Source organism: Podarcis erhardii (genome assembly GCF_964252035.2).
Source record: "Podarcis erhardii genome assembly, chromosome: 12".
NCBI lineage: Eukaryota > Metazoa > Chordata > Lepidosauria > Squamata > Lacertidae > Podarcis > Podarcis erhardii.
Window position 1 is genome coordinate 39660197 of NC_138513.1, and position 26298 is coordinate 39686494.

General features: G+C 43.6%; 1 long non-coding RNA gene across 1 annotated transcript; it reads left to right on the plus strand.

Annotated features, from left to right (window-relative positions):
• The first annotated feature begins 465 nt into the window (after positions 1-465).
• On the plus strand, positions 466-12494 carry LOC309326189. Its single transcript, XR_014150220.1, has 3 exons — positions 466-1281; positions 1456-1508; positions 11458-12494. It is a non-coding gene; the product is annotated as an uncharacterized lncRNA (long non-coding RNA).
• The last annotated feature ends 13804 nt before the right edge of the window (positions 12495-26298 follow it).

Below are 26298 nucleotides of genomic sequence, written 5' to 3' on the forward strand. Positions count from 1 at the left end.
CACAAGACATTTCGTCTTGCGAAGCAAGCCCATAGGGAAATTTGTTTTGCGAAGCGCCTCCAAAACGGAAAACCCTTTCGTCTAGCGGGTTTTCCGTCTTGCGAGGCGTTTGTCTTGCGGGGCACCACTGTATGCATTAAAGACTTTGGCAGAAACCAGTCTGGGAGTTACAGCCCTTTATCTAGGGCCAAGACATTGGCACAGTAAAAAAAAGGTGCCCTTAGTGATATTATACTAGGAAAAGTGGTGCAGTGATTCACCATGAACACTTCTTGGAATGGCAATGGCGCCCCTCTGAGAGGTGCCAGAACTGAGTTCCGGAGAGTTCCAGCTGAAAACAAGCCCTGGGTGTTCTTGTTATTAGATAATAAAAAAATGTTATGGCTCTGCACGGCCACAAAGAGAGCTTAGTGTTGATGCTAGCTGCATGGCCTATGGTCCTTTCATCATTTCAAAGATTTTCTTTCCCCTCCACTTGCTCTCTTGGTGGGAGGATTGGCAAATACAAAATCTTATTACTTAAGTGCTTCCATTTATTCATTTCTTCAGAAAACAATTTCCCTCAGCACCACAGCTGACAGTTCAGCAGCCCCACACTTCCTCGGGGCCCAGCAATAGCAATATATTTTAATTATTTTAAAATATTTATAGCTCCGCTCCTATCTCCGAGCTCTCATTAACAGCGCTGGGAACCTCTTCCATTAGACGCTGTCATTATGCAGAGATTTATTTTTGTGTCATAGCCTGAGCTTGTGTTTGAAAGTTAAGCTTTCTCCCTTCCACCTTGGCTCAGGCTTCAGATTGAATGGAAAAGCCGATGGTTTTGTGGAAACTGCTCCTTCCACCATTCCAGACCCTCCAAGTGTCCCTATTTTCCAGGGACGGTCCCAGATTTACAGAAGCCGCCCCAAATTTGATCCCAAAATGTCCCCATCAGAGCAATGTTGGAGGGTAGGGCATTCACAGTAAAGACCTGAGATCCGATCCTCCAAATGGCCTCACAGTAACAAACATACTGGTAATTTAAATTTTACCTGTCCATTAAAATATATGTGTATATCCCATCCTGCTTCTGCGAGGCACGTTCTTCACACAAGCTAGTCTTCTACAATTCTCTCGCAGGCCTGGTCAGTTACATTTGCTGCTTTTCAGAGAAACATCCGTCAGCTTTCATCTCGTTTCCCTCAAGCTTGCTACTGTTAATAATTTATCGCCTATTTATTATCAGCATTTGAATGTGCGGGTCTCCCGTTTGATTATGAATAAGGAAACAACAAAAAGGTGGGGGACATGGCACCTTTGATCCTGAGGGGAAATTAACGTTAAGGGCAGACTTGTGACAGAAAGAAAAAGTAAGTGGGGGGGAATCAGAATTGTCTGTTGGGGTAAAATAATGCGGTAAAACAATCAAGCAGTATATAGATTTTAGGAAATAAATAAATCTTCTCTCTGCAGACTCAAATTCTCTGGTGAGCATAGCTGAAACCTTCTTTCTGCTTCAGCCATTGGTAAGTGTCAAGGCTCTGTCACCTTCTTATGACAGACATACATTACAACTGGTTTTTTGATGTTAAAGTTTGGCCACTGGTTTAGATACAGTTTTCAGTAATTTAAAAGGAAAAAACATATTTAAATATATTTTTAAATACCTATTTAAATTTGTATAGTGAGAGGAACACTTTTTTAAAAATTTGCAGAGTGACATAGAAAAGGGAAGGGATTGTGGGTAAAAATTATTGATTGATTGATTGATTGATTGAATTTATATGCCGCCCTATACCCAGAGGTCTCAGGGTGGTTCACAGAACAAAATCAAAATATAAAAGCACAATATATGCATGCAATAAAAATGCAAAAGTGACACAGGCTGGAAATACTTACTTCGCCAAACCTTTATTAGGCATTACAAATGTAGGCCATCATAAAACATCCATATATAAAATTGTAAAATATATACAGATAAACAGCCATGCAAAATATATAATGACAAGGATTTTCATTGGGATTTCTTCCGCTAAACAGTGCCATTCACCACTCTAAGGGATACTATTGACAAAAACCCAGTCACCCAGTTACATCAGCTAGAATCTGATTACCGTATTTTTCGCCCTATAGGACGCACTTTTTCCCCTCCAAAAATGAAGGGGAAATGTGTGTGCGTCCTATGGGGCGAATGCAGGCTTTCGCTGAAGCCTGGAGAGCGAGAGGGGTCGGTGCGCACCGACCCCTCTTGCTCTCCAGGCTTCAGGAGAGCCCCAGCACCAACCCCACAAGGTCGGGGGACAGCGGGGAGGCGGAACGCCGCCATCCTGCTGTCTCCCAATGTGGTTTGGAGGCTGATGGCGGGGAGACGCGTGCTTCTCCCCGCCGCCAGCCCCGCAAGCTCCGGGGAGGCACAGCGCATCTTCCCGCTGTCCCCGGACCTGGTCTAGAGGCGAGCAGCGGGGAGAAGAGTGCTTCTCCCCGTTGCCAGCCCCGCAAGCTCTGGGGACAGCTGGGAGGCGCAGCGCGCCTTTCCGCTCTCCCTGGACCTGGTCTGAAGGTGGGCGGCGGGGAGAAGAGTGCTTCCCCCCGCAGCCGGCCCCGCAAGCTCCGGGGATAGCGGGGAGGCGCAGCGCATCTTCCCGCTGTCCCCGGAACTGGTCTGAAGGCTGGCGGTGGGGAGAAGAGTGCTTCTCCCCGCTGCTGGCCCCACAAGTGCCTGGGGGGGAAATAATTTTTTTTCCTTTATTCCCCCCCCCCAATAAACTTGGTGCGTCCTATGGGCCGCTGCGTCCTATGGGGCGAAAAATACGGTATTTTCATTTTGCCATGGCGTTAGACTACTCAAAAAAGGGGATAGTATGCGTTTGCGTAGTTGGTTGTACAGTGGACAGTAGAAAAGAATATGTTCTACAGTGTCCAGCACATTCGAAGAACATCCGCAATGTCCATCTTTCTGGGGATGTTAAAATATCTGCCCTTGACAAAAGCTATTTAAATTAGAGAAATGCTTTTCAAAAATTTGCAGGGTGACATAGAAAAGGGACGGAATTGTGGGTAAAAACATGCAAAAGTGACACAGGCTGGAAATACATTTGCCCATGTCACAGATATCACTGCTATAAGTACATTCTTCATACTGCCTACTTGATATAAACCTTTCCCCAAACAAGTACCCTCCATTTGCTTTGGAGTCTAAATCCCAGCATCCCTGAACATTGGCCACGTTGCCTGGAGATAATATTTATAATAATTTATACCTTGCTTATCTGACTGGGTTGCCCCAGCCACTCTGGGCAGCTTCCAACATATATAAAAACATAATAAAACATTAAGCATTAAAAAAAATATTATCTATACAGAGCTGCCTTCAGACGTCTTCTAAAGATTGTATAGTTACTTATCTCTTTGGCTTGGTGGTTGAATAACTCCATACCCTGTATATAAGGGTCTGGTGACTTCTGTTTCAGTGTATCTGAAGAAGTGTGCATTTACACGAAAGCTCATACCAATAAAAAAACTTAGTTGGTCTCTAAGGTGCTACTGGAAGGAATTTTTTTATTTTGTTTTGACTACGGCAGACCAACACGGCTACCTACTTGTATCCATACCCTCTGACGTTTATCCAATGAAAATAGGGACGTCCTAGGGGAAAGCGGGACATTCTGGGATCAAATCAGAAACTGGGGCAGTTTCTGTAAATCCGGGACTGTCCCTGTGAAATGGGGACACTTGGGAGGGTCAGGGACTACACCAGAGGTCGGCAACGTGCGGCCCATGGGCCGGATACGGCCCACGAAGATCGTTTTGCTGGCCCATGAGCCACCCGCAAACCGAGCCGCCCGCTTGGTGAGTCCCCCGTGCGCTGCGCTAAACAGGCGCAACACGCCATGGGGACTTGCCAAGCGGCGCCGGAAATTGCGTCTGCTCATGCACAGATGCTGAAAATCACTTCTGCGTTGGTGTGATTTTCGGCGTCAGGGCATGCGCAGAAGCAATTTCCAGCGCCGCGGACATGCGCAGACGTGATATCCAGCGTCGCTCTGAGTCGGTTTGCCCCACGGACGATCTCTGTGGGAGTGATCCAGCCCATGGCCGGTAAGACTTGCTGACCCCTGGACTACACACTGCTCTCAACACCCCTTGAGAGTCATCTGCTGGAATAGTAGAGTTAAGATCTTGGTGGATGCCAATGATTTTGTCCTCAAAGTGCTTTGCAAACAAGTCACAGCCAGCTATTGCATGGACAGGCGGAGTCCCCCAACCCCTGGGCAGCCCTGTGTGCAATAACGACTCAAGACAAGGTACTATGGGATTAAAATTGGCCACAACTTTATTATGTTTCAGATGTGGGCAGACCTTGGCTCAGGCATTGGGCGTTTATCTTTCCCAGTCCCCCGTTGTGGATCTGGGTAACATCAGGGTTATCCAGAGTGTGTGTGGGGATGGGCTGGCTCTGGAGAACATATGTTCAAGCAGAGAGAGCCCGTCCCTGTTATGCCGCCGTCGCAGGGCAATGACAACCTCTAGGCGTACGGCCAAAGCCTCCCCTCAAAACAACCCCTTTAACGGGGAACCCTGGTATCGCCGCCGCAAAGAGAAGGGGTTGTGTGGGTCACTGTTACACCCCCCACCCCCATTTAGGGAAGATAGACTAAAGGGTTCCGCCCAAGGCCTGATACCGCCAAAGTTGTGACGTTTTGCTACGGGAAAGGCAAACCTGCCAACGCAGGGGAATTCCTTTCTGGCCCTTCAACAGTGACCCTGACATAGCAGCGTCCATGTACCTGTGGAGAAAAGGTTAACCTGCAAAAGAAATCTTAACTGAGGGTGGGTAGGGTGGGAGAAGCTCTGGAGCCAACTGACGATTCCCAGGTAAGATCCTCCCCCTATTCTGTGGGCAGGGTGGGCCCTCCCCTTACCTGGCCTGATTACCTTGGCAACGCCTCCCCAGGCGGGATTGGGCGACTGGTTGAGGTAGGCAGAGACCTCCAGGTATCCCACCTGGGGGGAGGTGAAGCCAAGCCTGTGCTAATGGTGCCACATAGGGTCCCAGGGGCTGTGCTCGACCACGCAAAGGGCGCCCCCCTGTTTGATGTGGGGAGCGGTCATTGTCAGTTCTACCATCTCCTTTGGGCCAGACTGTAAGAGGCCCCACACTACCCGGAAAAGCTCTTCTGGATGACACAACAAGGATGCAAAAGAGGCAGCGAAGTATGCTTTCTTTGCTGCCTTCACCGCCACTAGGTAGGCTTGATGATGCGTTCAATTGCATTCGACTGAAGTTACCTTTTCATATTTTAAAAAACCCTGGAATAATTGTTCAGTCCTAAGGGAGAAGAAGGTAATAAGCCTTGCTGCCTGTCTCCGCTCACTTTTTAAACTAGATAATTGCTTTCTTATGCTACTGTCGGGGCTGGTATGACTTAACTATTTAGATAAGGAGCTCGCGGACTGAAAAGGGAAAAAAGAGAAGCCGTCATTTGGCTCTACAAGTTATTGCCTCTGCTGATTAGTTGTAATGACGGAAACCTCCGACATTTGCATAACAAGAGGAAGCTGGCAGCGTTGGGAAGCAGCAGAGAGACTACCTGACTACCTGAACAAATGCTTTGGGGCCAGGCCTGCCACAAAAAAGCAACATGGTTTGTTTTTTTAATTATAATTTTCCTGTAGTTATTTTCGCAGAGTTCTGGTACATTTCAGATCAGGGGGTGCGTATGTATGTATGTATGTATGTATGTTTGTCACAGAGTACTTCCTTCTTCCTTCTTTTGACCTTGAGAAATGGTGCAGTTAGAAGCTGCCTAATTCTGAGCCAAACCACTGATCCATCTTAGTACTTAGTACTTGGCTTAGTACTGCTTACACAGACTGGCAGCTCTTCTCCAGGGTTTCAGGAAAGTGTCTCCCCTCCCAGCCCTGCATGGAGAAGCTGGGGGTTGGAACTGGGACATTTTACATGCAGAGCATGCTCTACCAACTGAGATAGCCTACAGCCCTTCAAAAATAAATCTGACACATGATTTGGGGGAAATGTAAAATCCTTAATTGCCTGATCTACATTGTCTGAATCATGACCATAGTCATGAATAAACCTCCATCAAATGAAAGGTTAACTATGGTTATATTCTTGACACTTAAATTAGCCTTGTTTTTAGATTTGCCCCGAAAAGGGGTGCAAAACCCAGATAAGCTGCAATGTACATCCAGTCTTATATTTCCAGATTCTCACCTGTGCTTACAGCAGAGGTAGAGAACTTGCTGTTGGACTCCAATGTCCATCAACCCCAGTCTGCATGGTCAGTGGTCAGGGATGATGGGAATATTGGTTGAGCCAGATCTGGCGGGCCACAGGTTCTCCATCTCTGATTTACTGTATTCATAAGCAATTCAACAAAAACATGAATTAAGTGTTGAAATTCATCTTTTAGCATCATATATGAAAATGCCCACATAGTCACTGGAATGCTTTGCTGAGATAACTGCCCTTCTAAACAAAGATCTGCTTCTCAAGTTACTGATGGAGTAGAAGACTCATTTTGTGGTGGTGGTGAGATGATCAGCAATTGAGACTGGGGAGGGTTGCTATAAATGAAATGGCAAAATCTAGTCTCAAGTGTTAGAGGTGGAAGAGGGGTAGAGCAAGAATGAAAGCTGAGGCTGCGATGTTGCGCCTTCCTCGTTGTAGTTCCACCCCCAGTGTGGCAGGATGCAATCACATTATGCAGTGTGAGCAGGATTTCTGCCAATGCACACCTTCATACTGTGAGTGGAGCTATAGCTATGGCCTTCCTGACTTGGCATCATCTGTTATGTTGTAAAATCTTGCTCATCATTTTGTGGGTGGAATGTGGGTGGCTGAGGAACAATGGAAAGGACTGCTAATGCTTACAGCTTGCTCAGTTATTTGTACCGCATGAGTGAACCAAACACCAGCACAGTGAGTTCAAGGTCTTACTGCAATGCCATATCCCATTTCATAACTGATACAAGATGGTTTGAATTACTGTCTAAACGCTAGCATTTCCACAAGGTATGTATTTCAGCAAGTTTCCATTTCATCTGGATGTGTAAGAGTTGGCTTAGTGTCCCATCAATTAAGAATGTCCTTCCTATATTAATACGTCTACCACAAGCTCCTTGACATGGTGCTCAAGAAAATTTATTAGGCCTTTCTGTTTTAGCAAGTACTTCTTTAAGTTAATTGTGCTGCCATAGAGTTGCTAGATAGCTCAGAGTTTAAGGGAGATAACATATTTTAAATCAGAGGACATAGCTGGAATTTGGCCGTTGGAAACTGTCTGGGTGGAAATCACTGAATTGTCCAGGAAAATCTGGAGGTATGGCAGCCCATGTTGGTAGTGTAAGTTTTGGTGAATTTCCTTTAAAATAGCTTGCCCCCCTCCTTTGGGATCTTGCAAGGAAAGCTCAACAACTTTGGGCAGAACTTTAAAAAAGCTCAACAAAGGACTTCCGGGTTAGCGCGATCGGTTAATGGCGGATTCCCTCCGAGCTCCGGAGGAAATCGGCTCTGCTGAAGACGGGTCTTACCGCACCGGCGACGCGGGGACCCTTAGAAACCGCAGGCGCGGAAGCCTGCGGACTTGGTGACTCGGCGGGCACCTTTAAGCGCCTTCCCCGACCCACGAAGAGCCTTTTTAAAGGCTACGGAGAGGGTACGGAGAGTGGCGTGGTGCTGTGAGTAGACCGCTACTTCAGTGGAGCGAAGCCGCGAGCCATGGCCGGAGAGCGCTGACTTTTTTCCCAAAATTTGGACTGGAAAACAAACAACCTGTGAGTAGAATGGAATTTGGACTTTAAAATTTTTACCTTTGAATTCAGCACGACCGGGGGATGTGCTAAAGGGAAGTCCGCACCCCCCCCTACCTACAAACGATCTAAAGCAAGGATTGGAGAACTAAGGTGGAGAGATTACTGTCTTTTTGGTGCTAGATAAAAGATATTTCCATGAATTTGACAGAATAAGTCTTTGTGCTGGAGAGAAAGGGAGGAATTTTGGAAGTTTTTGTGTAACCCCTCCCCCCGAACCCGGGAGCGTCCTGTGTGTGTGCCGGAGGAAAAAGAATAAGGAGTTTGACAGCTGTCAAAGGAGCTGTCAAACGGGCGGTTAAAGTCAAGAACTTTGCTATTTAATAACTCTCTGAACTAAAGGTGTTACATTTGAATTGAGGTGGTTGGAAACAAAGTAGTAATAAACAACAAAGTAACGGATTGTTGGAAAAGGACTATTAAGCAATTGGAATCCCCCTAGGGGGAACTAGAGACATTACAATGGCTGCAGAGGGAAAATTACTGGCAGAGATAGAAAAAATGTTTTTTCTCGTGGGAATCTTGCAAGAGCAGAGTACGGCTATGAACAAAGAACTTATGACCTTGAATTCTAAAACAAACAACTCTGCTGAATGCATAAAGGATTCGACTGATAAAAAATCTGCAGCTGAACCAGAAGAGACTGGAATTGGCGGAGAGGAAAGAAGGAGTGGAGAAAGTACAGGTGGAAAATACCAACCAGAAGCCTATATCGTCAGAAAATAAAGAAGAAGATCTTTGGATTACAAATCTGCGAAAGATGAGAAAGATGAGGAAGGAAGTCCCTGGAGTACTTGGAATACTGGAATTTAAAAGAATAAAAAAACATGATTGGGACTTCCTCTTTGAGTATGGGAGAGCAGCTGACCTTTTTACAGCAATTGCTTTTAAACATTTTGGATGGAAGAAAATTTGATGTGACTGTGACAGAACTCCTTCGAGACCTGAGGACCAACAAAAAGGATTACCAACAAAATCGGCAGAGAGAGACTGACAGAGAATTGAAGGCCTCGGATGTGAGGAATCCGGGCTAGGAACTGTTTTTGTGGACATTTGCTTGGGAAGGGATGGAAACCGGGATAGGGAGGGAGGGGAGAATAGAATTTCAAAATTTTATGATTTTTGTATTTGGCCATTGTGACCTATAATTAATATAATAAAGGGAGAAATTCGTGGAAGGGAAGTTAGGTCGACCTTAGAAAAAGGATTTAATGTTTATAAGAGAATTGGATAAATTAAATGTGGACAAGTAAAAAGAGCTAAGTTTTAAAAATAATAATAATATGTTTAAGATTATAGATAAGAACTTGCTGAACTAATTATCGGAATTGGGATGTATGAAGAGGGGGTGGGGGGAAGTCAGGGAAAGAGGGTAAAGAAAGTAAGGGTATGAAATTGTATATGTGTTGTCTTTGTCTTTTTGTGTGTGTGTGTCTTTATAAAATGTAAAAACCCAATACAATTTTTATTTAAAAAAAATTATTTTAAATCAGAGATAAGAACCTGTTTCTCTCCAGATGTTGTTAGACTCTAATTCCCATCAGCTGCAGCTCATTGACATGTCCAGTGGTCAAGGGTTATGGGCACTGTAGTCCAACAAAATCTGGCAGCCAAGGCCTCCCATCCCTGTTTAAAAATATTGCCTCCTATTCTGGAATATTGCAGAATACCACAGTTCCGCTGACTGTCCTTGTGGCTTCGCATTTTAGAGTCCCATGGCTCCATACAGGACACAGTGAATTCATCCTTTTGGTGTACTGATGTTTATGAAAGCTGTTCACCTGTCTAGGTAAAGTAGTAGGGGGAAAGAGCAGAGTGGGCTGGGAAGGGGACAAGATGGATCCTTTTTGGTTTGGCCCCTGGAAGAATCAAACTTGGTTCGACCAAGAATGCAAACAGTGCAGAAGTTGGCTTAGATTTCTTCAGTCTGATTTGAAATCAGACAGCACCCAGAGCAAAATAAGGGAGGTAGCCCAATTCCGTTCATACTATAAGAAGCTGCTTCAACATAAGAAATTGCTCTTTGCGAAAGAACGCTGGACGGCGCTGTCAGTGGCCATTAAAACCTGTGATGACAAGAAATTCTGGAACTTAATTAATGCAGGTTTAAGACCCCACTCATTCATCGTTAATAACATCACAGCAGCCAGTTGGCACTCTCACTTTGCTCAGCTGTATTCCCCCCCAGATCCAGTAGTAAACGTAGTCTCTATTCTACCAGCATCTGCCTTGCCCACCTGGGAACCAGTTTCCCCAGAGAGATGTTTACAACTAATCAGCATGCTTTCAGGGGATAAATCCCCGGGGGAGGATATGATACCACCGGAGGTATTTTTATCGAACCAGACGTGGTGGGCCCCTATTTTAGCATCTCTCTTTACCACTATCAATGCTACTCTTAAGATCCTATCTAACTGGAAACAGAGCATAGTCATCCCAATACATAAAAAAGGGGACCCACAAGATCTGCGTAACTATCGACCTATCAGCCTGCTGGATACTTCATACAAGGTCTATTCTAGATTCTTGCTAGAGAAATTAATCGAGTGGGCAGAAGAAACAAAGCTATTCCACCCGGAACAGGCTGGCTTCCGTAAAGGTCATAGTACATCTGGCCAATGTCTTGTTCTATTTACCCTGATTGATAAATACCTAAACAGGTTCAACTGCAAACTACATGCGGCTTTTGTGGACCTGACCTCCGCTTTCGACTCCATCCCTAGAGATAGGCTATGGCAGAAGCTTAGCTACACCAACATAGATAAGATAAGGTTTGGCCCCAACTCTGGAGGGATCTTTCCTTAATGGATCTAGGGACACTCAAATTCAGTGTCTGAACTCCACCATTTTTGGGTCTCACACCCTTCGACTGGTGGATGCTGACAGGGATTGTGAGAAAGGTGTCAGGTTGACCTTGTTTATCTTGGCTTCCTCTTCCAAGTGATGTTTATCTTGTGGAGCAAGAAACACATAGAGACAGGCTCAAGTGTGTTCAAAAACTCCTTTGTATATTGTACAGTGGTACCTCGGGTTACATACGCTTCAGGTTACATATGCTTCAGGTTACACACTCTGCTAACCCAGAAATAGTGCTTCAGGTTAAGAACTTTGCCTCAGGATGAGAACAGAAATCGTGCTCCGGCGGCATGGCGGCAGCAGGAGGCCCCATTAGCTAAAGTGGTGCTTCAGGTTAAGAACAGTTTCAGGTTAAGTACGGACCTCCAGAACGAATTAAGTACTTAACCCGAGGTACCACTGTATCAGAAACTGCTCATGAATATTTGCTCAGGGCCTTTCCAATCAATTGCCCTGTTCCATCACTTCAAACCTTAGGAATGTTGGAGGAATTCATGTGATATGTTTTGTGTTTGTTTGTTTTTTAAGTGAATGAATCTGATTTGCACTCCCCAGACTAATAACACAGGGCAGAACGCAGTTATCCTTCAGGTTTCTTTACACTTATCCAGATTTTGAGGTTCAGGTATTGGCTCAAAGAATGTACCAAAACATTGATGAAAATCCATGGTTTTGGTTCATACGCATGCACAAATGCGTAATTTGGGAGAAAATGATTTTTTTAAAGGTGTATTCCATGGGGGAAAATGTTCAAAATAAAGCAAATTCCCATTCATTTTTTAAAAGAAAAATTACAGATTGAGGCAGAATTGGATGGGAATGACTTGTGACTGAAGACCTGTGAAAGTGGTATGGACCATAAATAGACTGATCTGTCCATCCCTATGAGACCCAACCTAATATGACCAAAGACGAGAATTAAATTTATAAGTGAGTATATATGATGTATTATGATAAAGATTAGGCTGTGCACTGGATTTGACTGAAGCAAGAGGGTTTGAGCTTCGGCGGAGTTGGGTACAGGCAGTCCTGAATTGTCTGGGTCAAGTTAGGAGTCCCGGTGTGAACTAGGGCTGTCAGTGGGTGTGGTATCAGGTGGGAAGGCTACAGTCCCCAGCGAGATGCTCCTTCATAAGTACTTGCCCCACAGGGAAGGCGCTTGCAAAGCAGCACCCTGCAGGATTGAACCCTCCTGCTTTCTGTGGTCAGGAAAGGAGATGGAGCATTTCCTTCTCCTGTCGCCTGCACAACTTTGCATTTAATTATGGTTTAAAAAACCATAATTGGACATTAGACCCGTCCCATGGTGCTATTATTAATTTAGTAATTAAATTTATGTGGCACCCTTCATCTGAAGATCACAGGGAGGCTCACGACAGAAAAATGCAAAATGAGAATACAAAACACACAATAAAATGGAGAAAAAAAACAAATTACCGGTAATAACCCCGTCCCCACAAGCACATTTAAAAAGCCATAGAATGTTAATCAGACAAACACTGGTTAAAGAGAAACATTTTCGCTTTGCATCTAAAGGTATGTAATGAAGGTACCAGGCGAGTCTCCATGAGGAGAGCATCCCACAGACAGGGAGCCACTGCAGAGAAGGCCCCGTTCTTGTGTTGCCACCCTCTGGACCTCTTGTGCTGGAGGCACAAGAAGAAGGGCTTCAGATGATGATTGCAAGGTCTGGGTTGGTTTATATGGTGAGAGAGGCATTGCAGTCCTGAGCTGTTTAGGGCTCTATAGGTCAGAACCAGCACTCTGAATTGGGCCCGGAAACAAATTGGCAGCAAGTGCAGTCGGGCCAAGACAAACGAATAATAATAATAATAACAATTTATTATTTGTACCCCGCCCATCTGGCTGGGTTTCCCCAGCCACTCTGGGCAGCTTCCATAGAAACAAAAAATATCACAGATTAAAAACTTCCCTGAACAGGGCTGCCTTAAGATGTCTTCTGAATGTCAGGTAGTTATTTATCGCTTTGACATGTGATGGGAGGGCGTTCCACAGGGCAGGCGCCACTACCGAGAATGCCCTCTGCCTGGTTCCCTGTAGCTTTGCTTCTCGCAATGAGGGAACCGCCAGAAGGCCCTCAGCGCTGGACCTCAGCGTCCGGGCAGAATGATGGAGGTTGAGACGCTCCTTCAGGTATACTGGACCGAGGCCGTTTAGGGCTTTAAAGGTCAACACCAGCACTTTGAATTGTGCTTGGAAACGTACTGGGGGCCAATGTTAGGAGTTAGGAGAAGGGGATTGCACCCAGGACATTACAAATCCATAGAAAATAAAAATAACATAACAAGAGTCTGGCTCCTGGATCAAGTCAGTAGCCCATCTAGTCCCAACACCCAGTTCCCACAGTGGTCAGCCCAGTATCCATGGGAAGCCTACATGGACATCTGAGAGCAAAGGCCCCTCTCCCCACTCCATGTGTTGCTGTGACAAATGATGGGGAATCCTGGGTAATCTGTTAGTCCTTGTAAGCAGAATCAATTAAGCTTGCAAAAGCTATTTATAATTAGCAATTATAAAGAAATCTGCAGGGTCCTAATTATAATGACACAACAATGAAAACAAGCGGCAGTCTGGGTGCAGGGAAGGAAAAGTTCCAAAACAAGAAGCAAAGCAGAGAGGGCACATCACCATTCTTATAATGTTTATCATGATGATATCACAAATTGCCATCTTCCTGTTGTCAGGGTGATGATCTCTGGAGAGTTTCTCCAGTTTTATATTACAATGCCGCCACACGACTAGTGGCATTATTTATTGAAACCTAGTGGCAGCAATAAATGCTTTCTTTGGACTATTTAGCAAAAGAAATGAAAATAGTTAAGCTGCCTCTGTCTTTGTATCGGCCACACATCTATCATTAATTCATCCTGTCTTTGGGAGCCCATACTTTTAATAAAGCAATTCTGCTAGGGAATCATCAAAACTGGGAGAGAGGGGGGAGATGGATTGACACCCACTCACCCCTAAAAAATGTACATATTGGTTTTCTATTCACCCCAGGCACAAATACAACAGAATTGGTGCAATTACCCCAGCCATCCATTTGTTTTGCTTCATTCAGCTGAAAGTGAGGGCTGATCCTTAGCTAGAGGACAGGACAGGGCCGGCCCATCCATGAGGCAAAGTCAGGCAACTGCCTCAAGCGGCAGGATCCACGGGGTAGCTGATCCAGCCGCCAAGGAATGCCTTGCCCACCTCTGTTGCTGCCCCACCATATGCCATCTTGACAGCGGCCTCTTGTTGAATAGGAGTCAGTGCAGGGTGGAGGCACCGTTTTGTGGTTTGCCTCAGGTGCCAAAATGTATTGGGTCAGTCCTGGGATGAGGTATGGCACTGCTGGAGCTCTTTCCCTTGGCTATGCCTGTGACCATAAACATAGGTAAAGGTAAAGGGACCACTAGGGATGCAGGAGTGAAGAGGCTAAATTATGAAAGACACTCTGGCTGCTACTGTTTAAAGAAGAAAGCGAGGCCATTTTCAATTATGCAAGATATAAAGGTAAAGGGACCCCTGACCATTAGGTCCAGTCGTGGCCGACTCTGGGGTTGCGGCGCTCATCTCGCTTTATTGGCCGAGGGAGCCGGCGTACAGCTTCTGGGTCATGTGGCCATCATGACTAAGCCGCGTCTGGAGAACCAGAGCAGCGCACGGAAACGCCGTTTACCTTCCCGCCGGAGCGGTACCTATTTATCTACTTAGACTTTGATGTGCTTTCGAACTGCTAGATTGGCAGGAGCAGGGACCGAGCAACGGGAGCTCACCCCGTTGCGGGGATTCGAACCACCAACCTTCTGATCGGCAAGTCCTAGGCTCTGTGGTTTAACCCACAGCGCCACCCACGTCCCAGAACATAAACACAGTCTTGCAGTATTCTGTCCCCACCCAAATACCAGCCACACGTTTGGGGAAACTCGCAAGCAAGACATGACACAGTCATATGATTGCAAAGCTTGTTCTCCGTATTTTCAGGACCCTATTCTTATTGCTTTAGGACAGTGATGGCCAAACACAGCCCTCCAGCTGTTTTGGGACTACAATTCCCATCATCCCTGACCACTGGTCCTGTTAGCTTGGGATGATGGGAGTTATAGTCCCAAAACAGCTGGAGGGCCAAGTTTGGCCATTACTGCTTTAGGATCATAGAATCATAGAGTTGGAAGAGACCACAAGGGCCCTCCTCTGGACACGTTCCAGTTTGTCAGTGTCCTTCTTGAACTGTGGTGCCCAGAACTGGACACAGTACTCCAGGTGAGGTCTGACCAGAGCAGAATACAGTGGCACTATTACTTCCCTTGATCTAGATGCTATACTCCTATTGATCATGTTTTGCCACACTTGCCATAGGATCATGTTTTGCCACACTTGCCAATCAACCCACTTTGATAATCTTGAAGTTAAGTCACCTGGCTACAGTAACGAACACCTAGGATAAGACTAATGTAGCATGTTGTACATGGAGCCTCGCTTGAAAAGCATCGAGATACCGCAACTGTACGAAATGAGGTAGTCTGATTGTTAACTGGGACTGACAGCTGTGAATAAATCAAAAATCTTCACATACTACTGGTTTGTTTTCAGGCTTAATTAAAGGAACTGTCTTTGGCCTTTTAAGCTTACATGGCCTGGGACTAGGGGATCTTAACTGATGGGCAGGTTCAAGGAGAAGATGGTGGTTCAAAATGACAAGAGGCTGGGCTGTCTGTGGGACTGTCTTTTCTCACGTGAACCTGCCCACCTATTTGTTTGGCAGTAGGGTGGCCATATCTACAAGGATAGTCCTCTATTTGAATGACAATCAGAAGAGAGGCCTCTATTTGAAGGGCTGTTGGGACTAAGTCTGGCTTAATATCTGAAAGACTACACAAATAACATTTGAGAAAGGAAGTATTACAAATGTTATTTATAATAAAGTGACCATACCAAGGATTGCGACACACATACACACCACTTTTAGTGCCTCACAAATATTACAAGCCAAAGACCTTTAAAACGAAAGGAAAAATTGTTTATGCTTTGTGTAGGTAAGACTGGCTTTTTTTGCATAGAGCTGCAGTCGTTTTAGTAATATTTCAGTATCATTTATTAGAGTGTTTAATAAGCTTGGGGGATAGATATCAAGTGCGAGGGAGGATGAGAATTAACTACTATGCAGGCAGCAGAGGAGGAAATAATTACAGTCTTCGTAGGGGAAGAGGTCTGGAAAAATAAAGAGCTCTCTGGGAGGCTTTTACTTGTTACTTTCGCTGTTCATAAAAATGCAGACGTTGATTCCAATGAGATGCTTTGGAACTGGAATGGAACAGAGAAATAATTCACAAGGGCTTTTAAGGCTTTAATTATATCACGGTTAGGTGCTGTAGGTAGGCTCCAGTGGATAAAGCAAATTAAAGCAGCCACACTGGTGGGAAGCTTTCTTTAAGTTGTTACCTTGGCTGGAATTATGGGTGGTGTCTGAAATTAGTTGTGCTCATAAGAATCATTGCACTGCCCTGTTTAATTAATGCTTTATCGGTGGGTATTATTATTCTTGATGTACTCCTTTGTGTTCTTGATTATAGTGCTGTTGCATAGATTTCTTATGATCTTATTGTGTCCTGAATAAGCGTCTCCACCCCCATTGTTCAGCCTGGACACTGAGGTCCAGCTCTGAGGGCCTTCTGGCAGTTCCCTCCCTGCGAGAAGTGAAAAACCAATATCAATATCAATATCAATATTAATATCAAAACCAATATCAATATCAAAACGACAATATCATCTAATACAGACTCTATCAATCGTTTAATCCAAGAGAGCACGGAAACAAGGAAAATAGCTGAGAGTGCCAGGACCACTGCTGAAGAAACCAAGGGAAAATTTGCGCCTATTGCAAAGAAAGTACATGAACATGATGCAGCTTTAGCCCTTTTGGAATTGGAGAGGAAAAGTAAGAACCTGAAACTGAGATTGGTACCAGAAGAGGAAGAGGACAAGCTTGGGGAATTCCTTACAGATAAATTTCAAGATTTCTGGAATGATGAGCTAGATGGAGAGGAAGATGAATTTGTAATAACTACAGCCTTTCGGATTGGTAGGAAGCAAGGCAAGAAACCAAGAGATTGCCTAATCACCTTGAGATCAAAGGAACAAAGAGATAAAATATTGAATTTACATTTCCAGAAGGCCTTGGTCATTAAAAACTCCCAGATACAGATCTTCAAGGATATTCCTAAACACTTTTTGGAGGTCAGAATTCAATTTAAAGATTTAGTTGATTTACTCAAACAGAACAATATTCCATTCAGGTGGGAATTCCCACAAGGGCTGTCCTTCAACTTTAAAGGGAAGAAAATTAAAATAAAAACAAATCAGGATAAAGAACTTTTTCTGGAAAGAAACTTAGAGGATCTTCAGAAAGGAACCGTTAGTGAGAGGGAAATACCGGACATTTCAAACCTATCATTTGGATTGAACCAAGCACCGACCGAGGAGGAGCAACAACTTGGTGCAGTCGGTGGAAGAGGTACCCAGCAATAAAAATGTCTCTGCAACTCCTGAGTTGGAATTGTAATGGTCTAAACCATCCCCGAAAAAGGGGCCAAGTGTTTCATATATTAAAGAAAGAACACTTAGATGTAATTTGCTTACAAGAAACCCACATTGCCAGGACACATAGAAAACTTCTAACAAATAAGAGACTAGGATTAGAATTTATCTCATCAGATAGAGTCAAGAAAAGAGGAGTAGTGATTTATGTCAAGGAAAAATTGGAGCCAAAAATGATCTTTAAGGACGAGCAAGGAAGATACCTGGCAGTGGAAATTCAAATTCAAGGAGAAAAGATTTTGATTGTTGGAGTTTATGCACCAAATGAGGGGAAGGCTGAATTCTTCAAGAAGTTGCATGAGACTTTAATGGACTTTTTGGACCTTAAAATTATAATGATGGGCGATATGAATGGAGTTGTTTCCACAAACATGGACAAGGCCCAAAGACAAGTAATATCCAAGGATGGAAGACTACCAAAGACTTTTTTTGAACTGACTGACACTATGGACTTGATTGACATTTGGAGAACTAGGAACCCTCTGGAAAGGGAGGGGACTTTTTTCTCTGAAGCAAAAATGACATGGACTAGAATCGACCAAATATGGATTTCTAGTAATCTGGCATCAAGGGTTAAAAAAACAGAAATTTGCCCAAAAACCTGCTCCGACCATAATGCTGTGAAGATGGAAATGAGACTGACAACAGCTGGAACCTTTAGATGGAGAATGAATGACACCCTTTTTGGAGATGAAGAAATTTCTAAAAAGGCCCAAAAGACACTTAAAGACTACTTCGAGATAAACCTGAGATCAGATGTCGAAAAAAGAGTAATTTGGGACGCAAGCAAAGCCGTGATGCGTGGCTTCCTAATACAACAGAATTCAATAAAGAGGAAAAAACAGAATGAGAGGAAAGAGAAAATTTGGAACCTAATAAAAGAAGGGGAGAAGAAACTGAGATCTAAGCCTAAGTCTCATGAGATTTTAAGAGAAATAAAGTTTCATCAAACACAATATATGGAACTGATGAATCAGGAAATAGAATGGAAAATAAAACAAATGAGGCAAAAGACCTTCGAGTCAGCAGATAAATGTGGGAAGCTACTGTCATGGCAATTGAAAAAGAGACAAAAGCTGAATACGGTGACATCACTCGAAGTAGATGGGAAGTTTATTAATAAACCAAATGAGATAAGTAATTGTTTTCAAAGTTTTTTCAAGAAACTGTATAAACAAGGGCCAAAGAATGAACGAGAGATAGAAGAATTTATTGAAAAATACGGCCTGCCAAAAATTTCGGAAAAAAACAGAAGGAGTTTGAATGAGAAAATTACAGATCAAGAAATAGAGGGTGCCATTCAGGATATGCAACTAGGGAAATCACCAGGACCAGATGGACTAACTGCGAGATACTATAAAGCATTGAAGGAATGGTTAGTACAACCATTGAAAGAAGTTTGTAACCAAATCTTGGAGGGGAGAAAGGCTCCCGAATCGTGGAAGGAAGCATTCATCTCACTTATACCGAAGACAGAAACTGAGAAACATCAAGTCAAGAACTACCGCCCTATATCACTTCTGAATGTGGATTATAAAATTTTTGCAGACATTTTAGCAAAAAGATTTAAAAAAGTTTTGTTAGAGGAGATTCACAGGGACCAAACAGGCTTTCTACCAGGTAGACAATTGTCAGACAATGTGAGGAACATTATAGATATTTTGGAACTTCTGGAAACTGACATAAATAGAAAAGCTGTGTTGATTTTTGTGGATGCAGAGAAAGCCTTTGACAATATTTGCTGGAGTTTTATGAAGAGGAATCTCCAAGGGATGGGGGTAGGCAAAAATTTTGAAAACGGTATAGGTGCAATATATTCTGAGCAAAAGGCTAAACTAATTGTAAATGGTATGGTCATGGACGAGATCCCAATAGAGAAAGGGACACGACAGGGATGCCCAATATCCCCCCTATTGTTTATATCGGTACTGGAGGTTTTCCTGAATATGATTAGAAGGGACCAGCTGGTTAAAGGAATACAGGTCGGAACTAAACATTATAAGTTAAGAGCATTTGCAGATGACCTAGTTTTGACATTGCAACAGCCAGAAGCCAGTACAAAAAGAGTTTTGGAATTAATTGAAATATTTGGTCAAGTAGCAGGTTTCAAATTAAATAAGCATAAGACAAAGGTGTTGGAAAAAAATCTAACGATGGGGGAAAAAGATAGTTTCCAAAGAGAAACCGGTTTGGAAATTGCAAAAAGAGTAAAATATCTGGGGGTGAATTTAACATCTAAGAACGTGAACTTATTCAAAGATAATTATGAGAAATGTTGGTTGGAAGTGAAGAAAGATTTTGATATATGGTCTAGGCTGAGACTTTCCTTGTTAGGCCGAATTGCTGTTATCAAGATGAATGTATTGCCGAGATTGTTATTTTTGTTCCAGACATTGCAAATTTTAGACAAGATGGACTGTTTCAAGAAGTGGCAGAAAGATATATCTAAATTTGTCTGGCAGGGCAAAAAACCCAGAATAAAATTTAAGATTTTGACTGATGCAAAGGATAGAGGGGGCTTCGCCCTGCCGGACTTAAGACTTTACTATGAAGCAGCAGCTTTTTGCTGGCTGAAACAATGGCTACTTCTTGAGAATACAGATATTCTGGATCTGGAAGGTTACGATAACAACTTTGGTTGGCATGCATATTTATGGTATGACAAGGTAAAGGTTCATAGAAACTTTAAAAACCATATTGTCAGGAAAGCACTGTATAATGTATGGAACCGATATAAAGATTTGTTAGAGAGTAAAACCCCCAGGTGGTTGTCACCAATGGAAGCCAAGGCGGTAAAAAGACTGAACATGGATTCAGACTGGCCAAAATATTGTGAAATTATAGAATATGATGGTGAAAAGTTGAAACTACAGAGCTTTGAGAAATTGAAACCTAAAGTCCGAGACTGGTTACATTATTACCAGATTAATGAGACCTTTAAGCAGGACAGGAAACTAGGATTCCAGAAGGAGAGGTCAAAGTTAGAAACAGAATTGTTAGAACCCAATACTAAGAATTTGTCTAGAATGTATAATTTGCTGCTAAAATGGAACACACAGGATGAAACGGTTAAATCAGCCATGATTAAGTGGGCACAAGATATTGGTCATGATATTATGTTTGCTGACTGGGAGCAGTTATGGACCACAGGTATTAAATTTACGGCATGTAGTGCCCTAAAAGAGAATATAATGAAAATGATCTATAGGTGGTACATGACCCCAGTCAAGCTTGCAAAGATATATCATTTGCCCAATAACAACTGTTGGAAGTGTAATGAATGCGAAGGAACTTTTTATCATCTTTGGTGGACCTGCCCGAAGATTAAGGCCTACTGGGAAATGATCTATAATGAAATTAAGAAAATCCTTAAGTGGACATTTGTAAAGAAACCGGAGGCTTTTCTCTTGGGCATGGTAGGCCAAATGGTTCCAAAGAAAGATAGAACATTTTTTATGTACGCAACAACAGCAGCAAGAATTCTTTTGGCAAAGTATTGGAAGACTAAAGAATTACCTACTCTGGAAGAATGGCAGACCAAGGTGACTGAATTTATGGGACTGGCAGAGATGACTGGCAGAATCCGTGACCAGAGGAGAGAGACAGTGGAAGAAGACTGGAAAAAATTCAAAATCTATCTTAAAAATTGTTGTAAAATTTCGGAATGTTAAGATGTCAAGGGATTGGATATAAAGAATTACAGCTGTAAAAATTTAAGCTTAAGAAAATTTTAAAGAGAATTAAATATAAAAATGGATGAAGGATTGCTAAAAAATTCTAAAACAAGAATGCAGTGAAGGGGAGGTATGGGGAAGTCGTGTTATGTTTGTTTGTTTTTTGTTTATGTTGTAAAATTAATAAAAATTATTTAAAAAAAAAAAAAGAAGCTACAGGGAACCAGGCAGAGGGCCTTCTCGGTGGTGGCACCCGCCCTGTGGAACACCCTCCCATCAGATGTCAAGGAAATAAACAACTATCTGACTTTTAGAAGACATCTGAAGGCAGCCCTGTTTAGGGAAGCTTTTAATGTTTGATGTTTTAGAGTGTTTTTAATATTCTGTTGGGAGCCGCCCAGAATGGCAGGGGACACCCAGCCAGAGGGGCATGGTATAAATAAATTATTATTATTATTATTATTATTATTATTATTATTATTATCTGCAAACTGCTTTGGGGTCTCACACATTAAACGGCATAAAGGTGTTATTAGTGTCTTGTTGTTTTAAAAAAATGCTCAGTAGATCCATTGAAATTAATGACTAAATCAGGTCCATGAATTTAAGTGGCTCTGCTCCAATTAGAGTAGTGCTCTTGAGAGTCCCATGGACTGCAAGAAGATCAAACCTATCCATTCTGAAGGAAATCAGCCCTGAGTGCTCACTGGAAGGACAGATCGTGAAGCTGAGGCTCTAGTACTTTGTCCACCTCATGAGAAGAGAAGACTCCCTGGAGAAGACTCTGATGTTGGGAAAGATGCAGCGCACAAGGAGAAGGGGACGGCAGAGGACGAGATGGTTGGATAGTGTTTTCGAGGTTACCAGCATGAGTTTGACCAAACTGCGGGAGGCAGTGGAAGACAGAAGTGCCTGGCGTTCTCTGGTCCATGGGGTCACGAAGAGTCAGACACGACTAAACGACTAAACAACAACAGCAGCTCCAAGTAAGTTGGAGCCAACCCTATGGCTTTATTGGGGCGAGCACTATTGTCCCATAAAACCAATGTGAGTCACATTGGATACGAACCTCCTAGGCATGACTCACCCCAATTGGGTAGGGGAAGAAGCCCACATCCTGCTGCTTAGTTGCACACTCTGCTTGTTGATTCAGAGTTACAAGTGCACTGCCAAGCAGATGGGGACAATTGCCTGCTTGGATGTAGGTGGGACAACACACGTTCTCTTGTCATATCTCCCAAATGGGAGGATTAGAGCAGCAAAAGGAAGAGACCTGCTTGTAGCCTGATGCTGTGTGCAATGATTTCTGGATCAGGGGGAAATGTATTTTATTATTAAGAATGTGTTTTTTAAAAATGCAGGATGTGCAGATTTCAAAGGATAGCTTTGTTTTTGTTCGTGCATTGTTTTAGGAAGTGTGAACAGGGTAGGTTCACATTAAAACGTGACTCAAAGAAGAATTCCACCCCCATCGCTAGATCCAAGCCATTTAAACCATATGAGCTACATTAGCTAACTTCCATGCCTGCTTTCTCAGCTAGGTCCCCGAGGAGTCTGGAAACCAGTTGTTAGATGCCTCAAAGGAAACACTAATAAACCATCATAAAGGAGTTGCGAATTCTCTAAAAAGATTGTGGTGAAACATGGTTTTCATATATGGGCTATTGGACTTGGAATAATGTGCTAAACTCGAAGAAAGATTTCCCGCTGGACAATAATGGGCAACAGCATCTGAAGCAGCCTATTCAAAGTCAAAAGATTTCACTCAAAGGATTTTCATGGTATGGTCATTCAAATGAAGCTATTTGCCCTTCATTGCGGACCATGATTGATAACCATAAACCGTAAAAAGCTGTCTTGAGTCAAAACCAGGAGCAGGCCTGTGATGTCTGTCAACATCTCTTTGTCGGGCACACTTGCCTAAACAAAAACGTTTCAAGCACGCACCAAAAAGACTATAGTAAAGGTGCTTGCCTGACAGGCAGGCAGTTCCAAAGTTTAGGTGCCATCACACTAACAGATTGATTTCTCAGAACTGTGAAATCATTTGCATATAAAAAAACAGAGTAATTGCAGTCATAAAAAACAATTACCTACATAGAAACAATTAAAAAAATCAAATTTATAAAAGCAGTTTCAAATCTAGTACAGATACCTACTGAAATAAAAATATCCATTTACAAGGAAAAAGTAAAGGTAAAGGTACCCCGACCGTTAGGTCCAGTCACCAACAACTCTGGGGTTGCGTGCTCATCTGGCTCTATAGGCCAAGGGAGCCAGCGTTTGTCCGCAGACAGCTTCCGGGTCATGTGGCCAGCATGACTGCTTCTGGCAGTGCACAGAAACGCACCGTTTACCTTCCCACCGGAGCAGTACCTATTTATCTACTTGCACTTTGACGTGCTTTCGAACTGCTAGGTGGGCAGGAGCTGGGACCGAACAACAGGAGCTCACCCTGCCGTGGGGATTCGAACCGCCAATCTTTTGATCGGTGCTGATGTTATACTCACAAACTCTTTGAGGAAGACTAGGATGAGAGAGATGGATCCTGGCGAGCTTTATCACTGAATGTGGATTTGAACTCAGGTCTCCCGGGACAAGTGGTGCAACGTGATATAAAATAAGAACAAAATAGTTCTGTGTGCAGAGTGTTTTAGACTTTGTTTTCATCAAACACCAGCCCTTGGTGATGCATAGCAAGTCGTATCTGGAGCCCAGGAGTAATCCAGTGTGGCGCTGACACAGCCAAACAATGGAGAAAACTTGAATTTATTAATTTGCAGTTTTCCCTGAACAATGGCTCATGGCGTTATATATAAAGATAAATTTAAAACAGTGTGTTGCCTTCCAAATGCAAATGTCTGTGTTTAACTTCAGATTGCTTTGTACTGCGTAATGGACAAGAAAGCAGCAGGCAATGAATGAAGCCAGAGCATTTGGGGAGTGGAAGGGAGGGTGTGCGTGAATTGAAATATAAAGACAAGCTGTGGATGCAGATGGAATTGTTAGGATCTAAGGATGCTCCTCTGGGGGGCACAACTTTTCTTTTCAACAAACCCCCAGACAATTGCATAAGTCTGTAATGTGTTCATATGGTGTACATTACAGTAGACTGAAGCTGAATCTTGCTAAGACCCAGATGCTGGTGAACGGTTCCCAGGTCCAAAAATGGAGGGTCACTTGTTTTAGGTGGGGTTGCACTCCCTCTAGGGCAGGGTTTCCCAAACTTGGGTCTCCAGCTGATTTTGGACTACAACTCCCATCATCCCTAGCTAGCAGGACCAGTGGCCAGGGATGATGGGAACTATAGTCCAAAAGTAGCTGGAGAGCAAGGTTTGGGAAACCCTGCTCTAGGGGAACAGGCAGTTTAGGGCAGTTCTTGGAATGATCTTTGTGCATGGAAGAGTGCCTGCCACCAACTTCAGCTGGTGAACCAACTGTGCCCTTCCCTGGACAGGAAATACTTGGCTATTGTGACACATGTGGTAGTTACCTCTTTTTTAGACTACTGTAATACTGTACACCCTGTGTTGGGCTTCCCTTGCAGCTAGTCCAGCTGGTACAGAATGCTGTTGGCAGGGTGGTAAGTGATGCTCCTTATGGGCTGTCATATTCTGGTCTCCGAGAAATTTTACACATCACTTGGGAAGACAGGTAAACTAATATCAGTGTACCGGAAGAAACAAAGATCACCAGTGTTGAAGCAATGATTCTTCAACATCAACTTCGTTGGACTGGTCATGTTGTGCGGAAGACTGATGAGTGTCTTCCAAATCAACTACTCTATTCCGAACTTTAAAATGGAAAGTGTAATGCTGGTGGTCAACAAAAGAGGTTTAAAGACTGTCTCAAGGCAAATCTAAAAAAAATGTAGTATAAACACTGACAACTGGGAAACATTGGCCTGCGAGTGCTCCAGTTGGAGAACAGCCTTTACCAAAGGTGTCATGGGCTTTGAAGACACTTGAACTCAGGACGCAAGGGAGGAACATGCTAAGATCCACACTGTGATCAACTCCCGCGCGGAAACCTATGTTCCCACTGTGGAAAGAGGTGTGGATCCAGAATTGGCCTTCACAGTCACTTACGGACTCATTGTTAAAACCGTGTTTATGGAAGACAATCTTACTCGGCTATGAGTGATCGCCAAAGAAGATTCTGGTCTGATGCAGGATCCCACAGAGAACGAGGCCAGGCACACTATAGACATCTCCAAGTGACCAACTTGCTCCAACAAGGGTTGGAAGCAAACGGAAGCCTCTGTATGCTGACTACCTCCACCAGGCTCCACCCCTTGTAGAGAACTTTTGAGCTTTAAAGGGTGAACCCAATGGCCCAATGAACCCAATGAACCCCCCTCCTTAGCTGAATTGAAATGACAACTCTTTGTTATTCAAAGAACTAGCAGAAGCTGGTGTTATTTGGATACAGGTTGTGTGGCTTAGGAGAAGGTTGGGATGGGTATTAACTTTGGATCACTTCAGGCAAGCTTTCTTTGAAGGCTTTGGCCCAAATATTCACACCTAACTTGGGTATTCAGAATTCAGATGAAGAGGTTGCACAGCCCTACTGTTTGAGTCAGAGGGTGGTGACCAGGAGACAGTATTTAAGGATTTGATTAGATCCATGTTAGTTGCTGCCAGATTTGTGATAACACAGCTGTGAAAGCGCACTAGGACTCCTCCTTTAGATCTCTAGTATGGTAAACATTGGGAAATTGCCATTGCAGCGAGGCTTACACACCCAATCAATGTCATCAAGGGGCCAGTAAAACAGAATACCCCTTTTTTGCAGAACAAAGTAGTTTTATTGTTCACGCTAATAAAAGCAGCATTACAAGGACACTCCCAGCCCAGCGTACAGCAATCTGCAGAAACAGTTAATGATTCAAGTATCTGTGGAATTGTCATCAGTTGATGTTGTTCATAATGCCCTTAAGTCCTCTGTTTGATTATTATGATAATCCTGATTGACTTCTATATTAGACTCATAATGAGAAATGCTATTATGGTAGCTCAGCTGTCTCTCCACTGCAGCTCTCAGACCCTTCCTTTGAATTTTGTTTTGTTTGAGAAATGTTGCTCTTTGATACAATCACATACAGCCCGTATGGTCTGGAAACCATGTGGTTTAAACCACAGAGCCTAGGACTTGCCGATCAGAAGGTCGGCGGTTCGAATCCCTGTGACAGAGTGAGCTCCCGTTGCTCGGTCCCTGCTCCTGCCAACCTAGCAGTTCGAAAGCACCTCAAAGTACAAGTAGATAAATAGGTACCACTCCAGAGGGAAGGTAAACAGCGTTTCCGTGCGCTGCTCTGATTCGCCAGAAGTGGCTTAGTCATGCTGGCCAC